General features: G+C 40.1%; 1 protein-coding gene across 1 annotated transcript in view; it reads left to right on the top strand.

The window, feature by feature from the left end:
* Positions 1-568: 568 nt before the first annotated feature.
* Positions 569-10,647, top strand: part of DIS3L2 (DIS3 like 3'-5' exoribonuclease 2) — a 347,038-nt gene continuing 336,959 nt past the window's right edge. The window contains exon 1 of the mRNA XM_010837096.1: positions 569-1,234. The gene's annotated coding sequence lies outside the window, so the exon portion shown is untranslated. The remainder of the gene's footprint in view (positions 1,235-10,647) is intronic.

The following is a 10,647-nucleotide window of genomic DNA, read 5'->3' as shown; positions in this document are numbered from 1 at the left end:
TTTCACTTTTCACTTTCATGCATTGGAGAAGGAAATGGCAACCCACTCCAGTGTTCTTGCCTGGAGAATCCCAGGGATGGGGGAGCCTGGTGGGCTGCCGTCTATGGGGTCGCACAGAGTCGGACACGACTGAAGTGATTTAGCAGCAGCAGCCATCTTAATGTAATCTCTGTAGTTGTGGCGTACAGGCTCAGTGGTTGCAGTGCATGGGTTTTAGTTGCTCTGCAGCATGTGGGATCTTAGTTCTCAGACCAGGGATTGAACCTGTGTCCCGTCCCCTGCATTGCAAGGCAGATTCTCGACCCTTGGACCAGCAAGGAAGTCCCCAACACAGCTTTTTTATATATCTTGTCATTTCAACTGCTGCATGCTTCTGATTCAGTGATGTAGACTTTAAAATTTCCCTTCATTCCTTAGTACAGTCTTGCACATAATTCATTCCTAGGTTTATTGATTGATTGATAGCAGTTTCTTACATAGCACTCTTCAGTTCAGTCGCTCAGTTGTGTCTGACTCTTTTTAAGACCCTATGGACAGAAGCACACCAGGCTTCCCTGTCCATCACCAACTCCCAGAGCTTGCTCAAACTCATGTCCATCGAGTCGGTGATGCCATCCAACCTTTATTAGTACTTGTGATTGCATTGCTTATTGTATAAGAAGTCTTAAATCTTGTGTTCATAAAATTCCTTCTGAAGAAGTCAGCATACTTTACGCTAATTCATTTATTGATTGTGTCAGCAGTCAGCTTACCATACCCTAAGAGTATCCCACTTTCTCAGGCATCTAGAATCCTGCTTCAACTTAGGGGTCATTGTATAATCTTGTATTGTTCTAATGAAAGGAATGCTCAGATGACAGTGTTGTGGGCAGAGCCCAAGCCTGTTTCTTTGGGACGTTTTTACTTCTGGCTGCTAGTAGGAAGGAGTACATGTGATACTGTCTTTGCACTCACAACTGCCCACCACATGCAGAATTGGTCCGGCCACTTCAAGTGCTCAACTGGACTCACTCTGATCTTTGTATCTCAAAGAAATTGAGAACTGAGGTTTCATCCAGGATTTCATTATGTTTCAGTTGCTTAAAAAATAATTAATGGAAAAATGTCTTATTGTTCAAGTCACATCATTCTTCTTGCAGGGCTTTTAATTATCTTCAGCAAACCTTTTTACTCTTCGGTTCCAACAACTGCCCTTCTTTCTGGAGCCCCCTGAAGTGATCACTAGTGGTTCTCAGTGAGTTTCATCAAAGAGCACACACATGTCTTTTGCTGTTAACCCTCTCTACCCCCATGAATTCCTTGTTGATGCAACTTCAGAAGAAAAGATGAAAATCAAGGATCTCTAACTCCCTACCAGGTGACTGGGCTTCCCTGGTGGGCTCAGCAGTAAAGAATCTGCCTGCAGTGCAAGTAGACACAGGTTTGATTCCCTGGGTTGGGAGGATTCCCTGGAGAAGAAATGGCAGCCCACTTCAGTATTCTTGCCTGGGAAATCCCATGGACAGAGGATCCCGGAGGGCTATAGTCCATGGGGTTGCAAAGAGTCAGAGACAACTGAGTGATTAAAACCACCACCAACAGGTGTCTAGGAGTTATTTTCTAGATTTGAGTATGAATGAGCCTCATGATTTTGGACATCTTTTCATAAATTTCTTGGCTATTAATATATCTTTTCTGAAAGAATGTCTATTCGCATTCTTTGCCCATTTTTTCTTCCATTTGATTTTTAAGATCAGCTTCTTAGTTTCTGTAAAAAAGTTGTGACTGGAATTCAATTGTGGTTACGTTGAATTTTTTTTTACTGTATCTGACCTGTGCCCCATGCATTGGAAGCACAGAGTCTTAACTACTGCTCCGCCATGGAAGTCTCAATTCCTCAACATTTTGTGATTTTGGTTGCTACTTAGAATTGATCTTTTATCCTCTCATATTTTTAAATTTATTATTGTGGGCATATAGGAATTTTGTTGATAATTTTTTGTTGTTGAATCTGCCTTTTCTGTCATTCTTGCTGAAATCATTGGTCTTAATAATTTGTGAGTTTATCCTTTGAGATTTTTCAAGATGGGCAGTCATATTATCTGTAAATATTGAAAACCTCTTAAATTACTGAACCAACTTGATTTCTGAGAAAGCATAATTATTTTTAATTAACAAATCTAGACTGTTTTTATTATTAGTGAATAGAGGTAAAACTTTATGTGTACATATATATGTATATATAATGTTTGACAAAAGTAGTTCATGCTCTTTTAAGAAAGAAAATACCAAACATTACTAAAATTAAAGAGATGGTTCATTGCTAGACTGCTGGCATTTTTAGGATGGTATAGGCCAGTGCCATATTTCGTTTGAGAATTTAATCCCCTGCTGTTTTTGGAGTGAAAATGTTACGAGAGAGTTGAATTTATATTAAAATAAAATGAAAGAAATTCTTCCTTTTCTTAAAAATGTATGCCGTTCTTTGCTTCTCTAATAGGCTCCATGCTCTTCAAGAACTATGAAAATAATTTATTTTCTTCTATCCTTTTTGCTTCTTAACTGAGGATGTTTCTTGTTATCCTGGGAGACCTGGAACTTAGCAGGAATGTATAAGGACTCTGTGTAAGGACTGAGACATGGTCTTGGCTTTTACCTAGGATGCACCCCATAACAGATCCACCTGGAGGAAATGGATTGGGCTGATAGTGGTTTAGCAGCAGCTCGAATTTGCAGTGGGGGCTCGTGTGAGAGGCTCTGACTAGAAATGGATGGATTAAATGTGATTCTACTCTAGAATGAGGTTCACTGTCTGTGAAATTGGAATTCATAGGAGAGAGAAACCTCTTGAAGATGTTCCTGAGGTCTGCAGAAGGATGCACTCTTAGAGTCTCCTAGAGCTGACTGAAGGGATTCTAGCTCCTGGCAAGATGGAGATTGAGAGCTGGAAGAAACCTTAGATCCTCATCTCTATATCTGGCTTGGGCTTGTTCCAAGTACTTAAAGCTTTGGAGAATTGGAAAATAGGTTTGAATCTGCTTTCTAGAATCTTTGGGTTCTCAAGTGAAGTGTGGACTGGATACTGAGGAAGAGCAAATCAGAGAAAGATAAACACAATACTTAATGGGGGAGAACTGGTAATATGTTGTTTTGGAGAAGCTTATTAGAGGTACATAGTCTTTATATTCCTGGGGGAAAAATTTAAGTAGTAAAAAATAGTTGCAAATGACTTATGTAAACGATTTAAAAGTATATATAAATAGAACAAAATTCTTTTTTACAAAATTTTCTAATTGATTATTCAGTTCAGTTCAGTCGCTCAGTCATGCCCAACTCTTTGCTACCCCATGGAAATTGATTATTAGTGGAATATAATAAAAAGACTGTTGACTTTTATATACAGATCTTCCTTATGTTGGGATCCTTGTTCAGTCACTAAGTCACATCCCACTCTTTGAGATCCCATGGACTGCAGCACACCAGGCTCCTCTGTCCTCTACTATCTCTTGGAGTTTGCTCAAATTCATGTCCATTGAGTTGGTGATGCTCTTCCAACCATCTGATCCTCTGGCATCCCCTTCTCCTGCCGTCTATCTTTCCCAGCATCAGGGTCTTTTCCAATGAGCCGGCTGTTTACATCAGGTGGCCAAAGTATTGGAGTTTCAGCTTCAGTCCTTCCAATGAATATTCAGAGTTGATTTTCTTTAAAATTTAGTGGTCTGATCTCCTTGCAGTCCAAGGGACTCTCAAGAGTCTTCCCCAGCACCACAATTCAAAAGCATCAGTTCTTTGGCACTCAGCCTTCTTTATGGTCCAATCCTCACATCCATACGTGACTACTGGAAAAATCATAGCTTTGACTCGATGGACCTTTGTTGACAAAGTGATGTCTCTGCTTTTTTAATACCCTGTCAAGGTTTGTCATGGCTTTTCCTTCAAGGGGCAAGTGTCTTTTAAAAAATTTCATGGCTGCAGTCACTATCTGCAATGCTTTTGGAGCCCAAGAAAATAAACTTTGTCACTGCTTCCACTTTTTACCCTTCTATTTGCCATGAAGTGATGAGACTGGATGCCATCATCTTAGTTTTTTGAATGTTCAATTTCAAGCCAACTTTTTTACTCTTATCTTTCACCCTCATCAAGAGGCTCTTCAGTTCATCTTCACTTTCTGCCATTAGAGTGGTATCATCTGGGATTACTTCTCAAATCAGTGAACCAGTGAAATTGCTTAGTCGTGATCAACCCTTTGCAATCCCATGGACTGTAGCCTACCATGCTCCTCCATCCATGGAATTTTCCAGGCAAGAGTACTGAAGTGGGTTGCCATTTCCTTCTCCATTATTACACCTAACCTACCTAACTGGGCTTTCCTTGTGGCTCAGTTGGTAAAGAATCTGACCCCAGTTTGGTTCCTGGGTTGGGAAGATGCCCTGGAGAAAGGGAAAGGCTACCCACGAAGTATTCTGGCCTGGAGAATTCCATGGACTGTATAGTCCATGGGGTCAAAAAGAGTTGGACACAACTGAGCGACTTTCACTTAATTTCACTTAACCTACCTAACATCATAGCATAGCCTTGCCACCTTAAACACGTTCAGAACACTTATATTAGCCTTCAGTGGTGCAGAATCATCTAACACAAAGTCTATTTTATAATAAAGTGTTGACTAGCTCATGAAATTTATTGACTGCTGTACTGAAAGTGAAGAACAGAAGGGTTGTCTGGGTCCAGAATGATTGTAAGTGTATCAGTTGGTCACCCTTCTAAGGGTGTGGATGACTGCTTGCTGCAGCTCAGCAGCAAGCATCACAGTAGATCATCTCCCATATATGACTAGCCTAGGAAAAGACCAAAATTCGAAGTAGAGTTTCTACAGGAACTCTCTGTGTGTCGCTTTCAACCGTTGTAAAGTTGAAAAACCCTCAGTTAGTCAGTTCCAGATAACAACCATCTGTGTTGTATTTGGACACTACTGAACTCATATTGTAATACTTTATCACTTGATTATGTTGGATTTTCTAGGTAGATGATGATTTCATTTATAATTGATCATTTTGTCTCTTTTCTAATATTTATATTATCCTTTTTGTCATATGGCAGCAACTAGCTTCTTTAGAACAATACTGAATAACTATTATAGCTGGCAGCCTTTTCCTGTTCTCAGAATGCCTCTAGTGCTTTACCATTATCCATGAATTATTTTCTGGCTGTTTGTCGTTTTAACTTTTATCCTTTTTAAACTTTACTTTTAAATTAGGCTCTTTATTTTGAGATACTTGTGGAATCACATGCAGTTGTAAGAGAGATCCTGTGTGCATTTCACCGAGTTTCCTCTTGTTGAGCTATAGTATATCACAACTTGGAAATTAATTATCAATACAACTCACCCATCTTATTGCAATTTTACCAGTTTTATTTGTACTCTGTGTGTGTATTTCATTCTGTCACATCTGTAGATTTGTATGATTACCACCACAGTCAAGACCGAGAATAATCCCTTCCCGAGGATCTCTTGTCTTGCACTTTCATAGCCGTAGTTGTTTCCCTTGCTCTCTGCCTCCCTGAACCCTGGCAGCCACTAAACTCTGTCTCTCTAATTTGTTGTTTCAAGAATGCATTGTACATGGGACGAGATACGTAGTACATAACCTCTGAGACTGACTTTTTTCACTCAAAATAGTTCCTTTGTGATTTCTCCAGGTTGTTGCGTGTATCAAGAGTTTGTTCCTTTTTACTGCTGAGCAGTATTCCATGGCATGGATGTACCATCACTTGTTTAACCATTCACCTGTGGAAGGGCAGCTGGGTTGTTTTCAGTGTTTGGCTGTCATGAATAAAGTTGCTATAAACATGCATAAGCAGGTTTTTGTGTGAACCTAAGTTTTCAGTTCTCTGGGATAAATGCCCAAGAGTGCATATACCCTTTTTGTGCTTGCTCACCCTCCCTCTCTCTCATCCTCTACACACACATGCACAGGCACACACACATATATAAAATAAAAATTTTCTTGAGCTTCTTGAGGTTATTGTGCATGATTGCACACGATTACTCCTAAATACTTCAATGAGTATTTTCCAAGTGTAGGGATATTTTTTATACACCTAAAGAAGAGTTATCAACTTAGTTCATTTAACACTGATACAGCTTTGATCATCAGTTCAGTTCAGTTGCTCAGTAGTGTCCGACTCTATGCAACCCCATGGACTGCCGCACGCCAGGCCTCCCTATGCATCAGCAACTCCTGGAGTTTACTCATATATGCCCTCTATTACAAGTTGTCAGTTGATCCAGTAAAGTCTCTTTCAGCATCTTTCCCCCTCGAGGACAGGATCTGTTGAGGGATCACACGTGGTATTTACTTGTCGTGTTTCTTATGTCTCCTTTAATCTAGAACAGTTCTGTAGTCTTCTTTGTCTTTTATGACATGATAGTTTTTGAAGAAGACAGCCTTTTTTTCTTTTTAAATATAACGTTCCTCATCTGGTTTGTCTGGTGTTTCCTCATAATTAGATTCAAATTATGTATTAATTTGGTCTGAATGCTACATAAGAGGTGTTGCTTCCTTGAGATCTTATCATATCAGAAGAAAATTTCTTTTTAGTCCTAGTTACTAAGAAGTCTTAATTAAGAATGGGAGTTGGGTGCACATTGTTAGAGCTTGGAGTTGAGGCTGTTGGCTGGCCAATGAATTCACAGACGTAGGTCATGTACTGTATGAGTGGCAAGAGTGACTGGCCCAGAGAGTGGAGTTTGATAGTAATCCTTGCTCCAACTAGAAAGAAAATGAAATGGGTGTTGGACTTGATCAGTGCCTTTTGTCTTTTAGCTTGATGATAGCTTGATTCCATTGCATTTATTTAATTTACTGTATAGTGAATATGTTAACAGATTTCTTAATGTTAAAGTAAACATTCTATACCGTGCATGCATGGAATTTAATTTTTAACATTTAAATGTTGGATAGATTTTTTATTTTATTTTGGGTTTTGCATTTATGTTTGTAACAAAAATTCTTATGTAATTCTGTATGTGAAAGAGTGTGTGTTCTTTCTTTGTCACATTTGGTATCTAGTTTATTATTTATCCTTAGAGCATAAATCCAAAAGTTTTTTTAAACCCCTCTCTCTCCCCAGCAGTTTAAATAACACTGAAATTACCTGTCTTTGAAACTATCTGAACCCGATGCATTTCGGGGAGGGCTTGTGGGTCTTTGGCAGCATTTTCTAGTTTCTTTTCTGGTTAAAGATCTATATAGGTTTTTACCTCTTCTTGGGCTTCCCTAATAGCTCAGTGGTAAAGAATCCTCCTGCAGTGCAGTAGTCGCAAAAGTTAATGTGGGTTCCATCTCTGGGTTGGGAAGATCCCCTGGAGGAGGAAATGGCAACCCACTCCAGTATTCTTTCCTGGAAAATTCCATGGGTAGAGGAGCCTAGTGGTCTACAGTCCATGGGGTTGCAAAGAATTGGACATGACTGAGCAGAGCAGAGCCTCCCTGAGGGGACTTCATCTACAGAAGTGATCAACTCCGCTCCGTGTAGCTACCCAACGCTTTGCTCTTTTGTGACTATAGTTACATCTACTGAAACTATTTTTGCTTATGTCTTTTTCTATTATTTTCTGTGGTCTTTTAAGGGCAGACTCTGTGTCATCTTTGCATATAATGTTAGCACACTGCTTGGCTCCATAGATTCTCAGATCCTTGTTGAATGAGTACAAGGTGTATTTAGAGGACTGTGAGAAAATTAGTTGAAACAGAAGGTTCTTACAGGAGTATGCAGGATGTTGAGCCAGGATGGACCAGCAGAGATGATGGAGCAATTTGAGTGTTTGGCTGAGGAGTTCGGATTCTGTCTTTAATTACAAGACAGGTAGAGGACAGAGGCAAGAGGAGAGAAGGTCATTTATTATTGTTGTGCTAAAGAGACTGGTTAAAATTTCATTATAGTATTAAAATTATTTTTAGATTTTTAAAATCTGTTTGTGTGGGTGCTGGTTTATCAAATAAAGATTGCTGCCAAGGTGAAATAAATAAAAATCTTTACATTAATAATGTGTGCTTAGTTTGCGACCTCATGGACTGTAGTGCACCAGGCTCCTTTGTCCATAGGGATTCTCCAGGCAAAAATATTGGAGTGGGTTGCCATGCCCTCCTCCAAAGGATCTTCCCAACCCAGGGATCGAACCCAAGTCTCCCGCATTGCAGGCAGATGCTTTATTGTCTGCGCCACCAGGGAAGCCCATGAATACTGGAGTGGGTAGTCTGTCCCTTCTCCAGGGAAACTTTCTGACCCAGGAATCAAAACAGAGTCTCCTGCATTGTGGGTGGATTCTCTCCTAGCTGAGCTACCAGGGAATGCTTATTGAGTGCTTACTGTCTGCCAGTTACTGCTCTGAGAACTTTGCAAATATTACCTCATTTAATACTCAAGACAGCTGCACATTCTAGGTTTTATTACTGCCCGTTTTAGATGGGGAAACAGGCACGGAGACATTAAGTGACTTGCCGAAAGCCACAACTTTTAAGTGGTAGAAGAGGATTCAAACCTGGGCTCTTTGGCTTCAGAAGTCTTTTAACCACTAAATTCTACTTTCTTCTATTAGCCTTTTAGCCTATTCTAGTAGTACTCAGCTCTCTGGAAACTGGCATTTTAACCTTAAATTAAGAACCAGGGAACCATTCTCTGTGTTAACTGACATAAGCAAGTATTATTTGACTTGTTTTTCAATAGATGATCTATTTAGTAATAATTTAAATATTTCATCTGTTGCTTCAAGTGAGAACTAAAATTGAGCCTATTCTGCATCTGATTAGCATTTGTTACTTTTTGAAAATATTAAATATTTGAAATGAAGTTCTAAATATCTAACAGCTGGTTGTCATAGCAAGTTAGAAGTGAGTGTTCAGAGGAAACCCCGTTAAGTTGTCTGGCCCTTGTCCTTCAGGCCAGGTAAGAATTGTTCCAGCATAATGTTCTTCAGTGCTTGGGCTAGTCTTTGTTAATTGTCTCAAAGAAAGAGCTCCACTCTCTCTGAAGGAAGGTAATTTTCTGATCTCCGATCTGTCTGGGAGTTTTTCTTTGTAATGTGCTTTGTTCTTTTTAAGGTCACTACCATCTGAAGTAGTTCAAAATACATGTGTGTGGGTTTGCCAAGATTACAGTTGCCGTGGGAATCATAACTTTGGAATTCCTCACATCTGGATTAATGCCGTGTACACAGAGGCTCTGTGTGAATATAGGTTTCCTATTTTATGTGAATCTGAAAGTAGCAAGGTCTTGATAGTGGAGCTTCCCCTAAGTGACAAGTTGAATTCTCATAGCTGAAGTTTTAAAGTAACCCCAAGATCCTGAACTTTGCTGTGGAGCTGCTGTCACGTGTTCTGCTCATCTGCTGGGAAGGCTTATGTCAGTGCTGGGAAACTCAAGCTCTGGAGTGGAAGTGGAGGCCTGGCTTATTTCCTGATACCTGTAGACTTTAGGTTTGTTTTGTCTCCCTGAGAAGCAAGGATTCCAGTGCTGCTGTTTTGAGTTCTGTTTTTGAAGCAGTGATAAGGAAGGCCGCAGGTCTGTCTTTGTTGTGTTTCAGTATTTTTGGAATTGTTTCAGTTATTTGTTTTCTTGGATTGTCCTGTTTCTTTGCTATCTACCTGAAGTTATTACTTATTAAATCCATGGTGATGGTCTTATGAGTGGTAGAGGTTTTTATGTTGGAAACAGAGTTTTGAAAAGACTGCAAACCCTAGAGTCACCATCTTTCAAACTTACGTTGAATGGTGTGAACATGGAACATAGTTTCTCTACAAAAAGGAGGACTGGCAGCAGTTTGTCTTTGTAAGGCCTCTTTCAGGTCTCCTGGTACAGGGTGATCACCTGACAGACCAGATCCAAAGTCCACAGATTGGCTGCGTGTCATTAAAGTGCCCTTGTCTTTCTATCTGTGGTCTGCATTTTGTCTTAGTCATTTTGCTGTTAAGGATTTTAGGTCTGGTATTCTTCCAGGTGCCTTGAATGATGCTACAGTTCTTCTCTGTGACTTTGAGGGGATGGTGGGATTGCTTCTGAGTTTGCATGTCTTCTTCTGGAATGTCCTGTGAGATGCCATGGCGACCTTGTGTTGGAGGCAGGAGCATGGTCCTTAGTGAGACCTTATCTTCCCTGGGGCTGAATCTGTAGGTTCAGTTCAGTTCAGTTCAGTCGATCAGTTGTGTCTGACTCTTTGCGATCTCGTGGTCAATAGCACGCCAGGCTTCCCTGTCCATCACCAACTCCTGGAACTTCCTCAGACTTATGTCCATCCAGTCGGTGATGCCATCCAACCATGTCTGTAGGTAGAAAGTTCCAGATGTTTGTGGCTGCAGCCCTGAGAGTAGGCATTGGTGTAGCAACACCTTCCTGAGAAGAAAGTCAGATAGAACCGACATTAAAAAAGAGTAAAGAACTAATAGAAGCCAGGTTAATGTTAATCTCTTGTTTAACATTTAAAAAAAAGTAGTTTTCATGGAAACTGGCATTTGAAATAAAATGAACCTAGGGATGTGAGAGTTGGACTGTGAAGAAAGCTGAGTGCCGAAGAATTGATGCTTTTGAAGTGTGGTGTTGGAGAAGACTCTTGAGAGTCCCTTGGACTGCAAGGAGATCCAACCAGTCCATTCAAAATGAGATCAGTCC

This window comes from Bison bison, unplaced genomic scaffold, assembly GCF_000754665.1.
Source record: "Bison bison bison isolate TAMUID 2011002044 unplaced genomic scaffold, Bison_UMD1.0 scf7180017864068, whole genome shotgun sequence".
NCBI lineage: Eukaryota > Metazoa > Chordata > Mammalia > Artiodactyla > Bovidae > Bison > Bison bison.
Note: the sequence above shows the minus strand (reverse complement) of the source record. Positions and strands in the feature narration are given on the sequence as shown.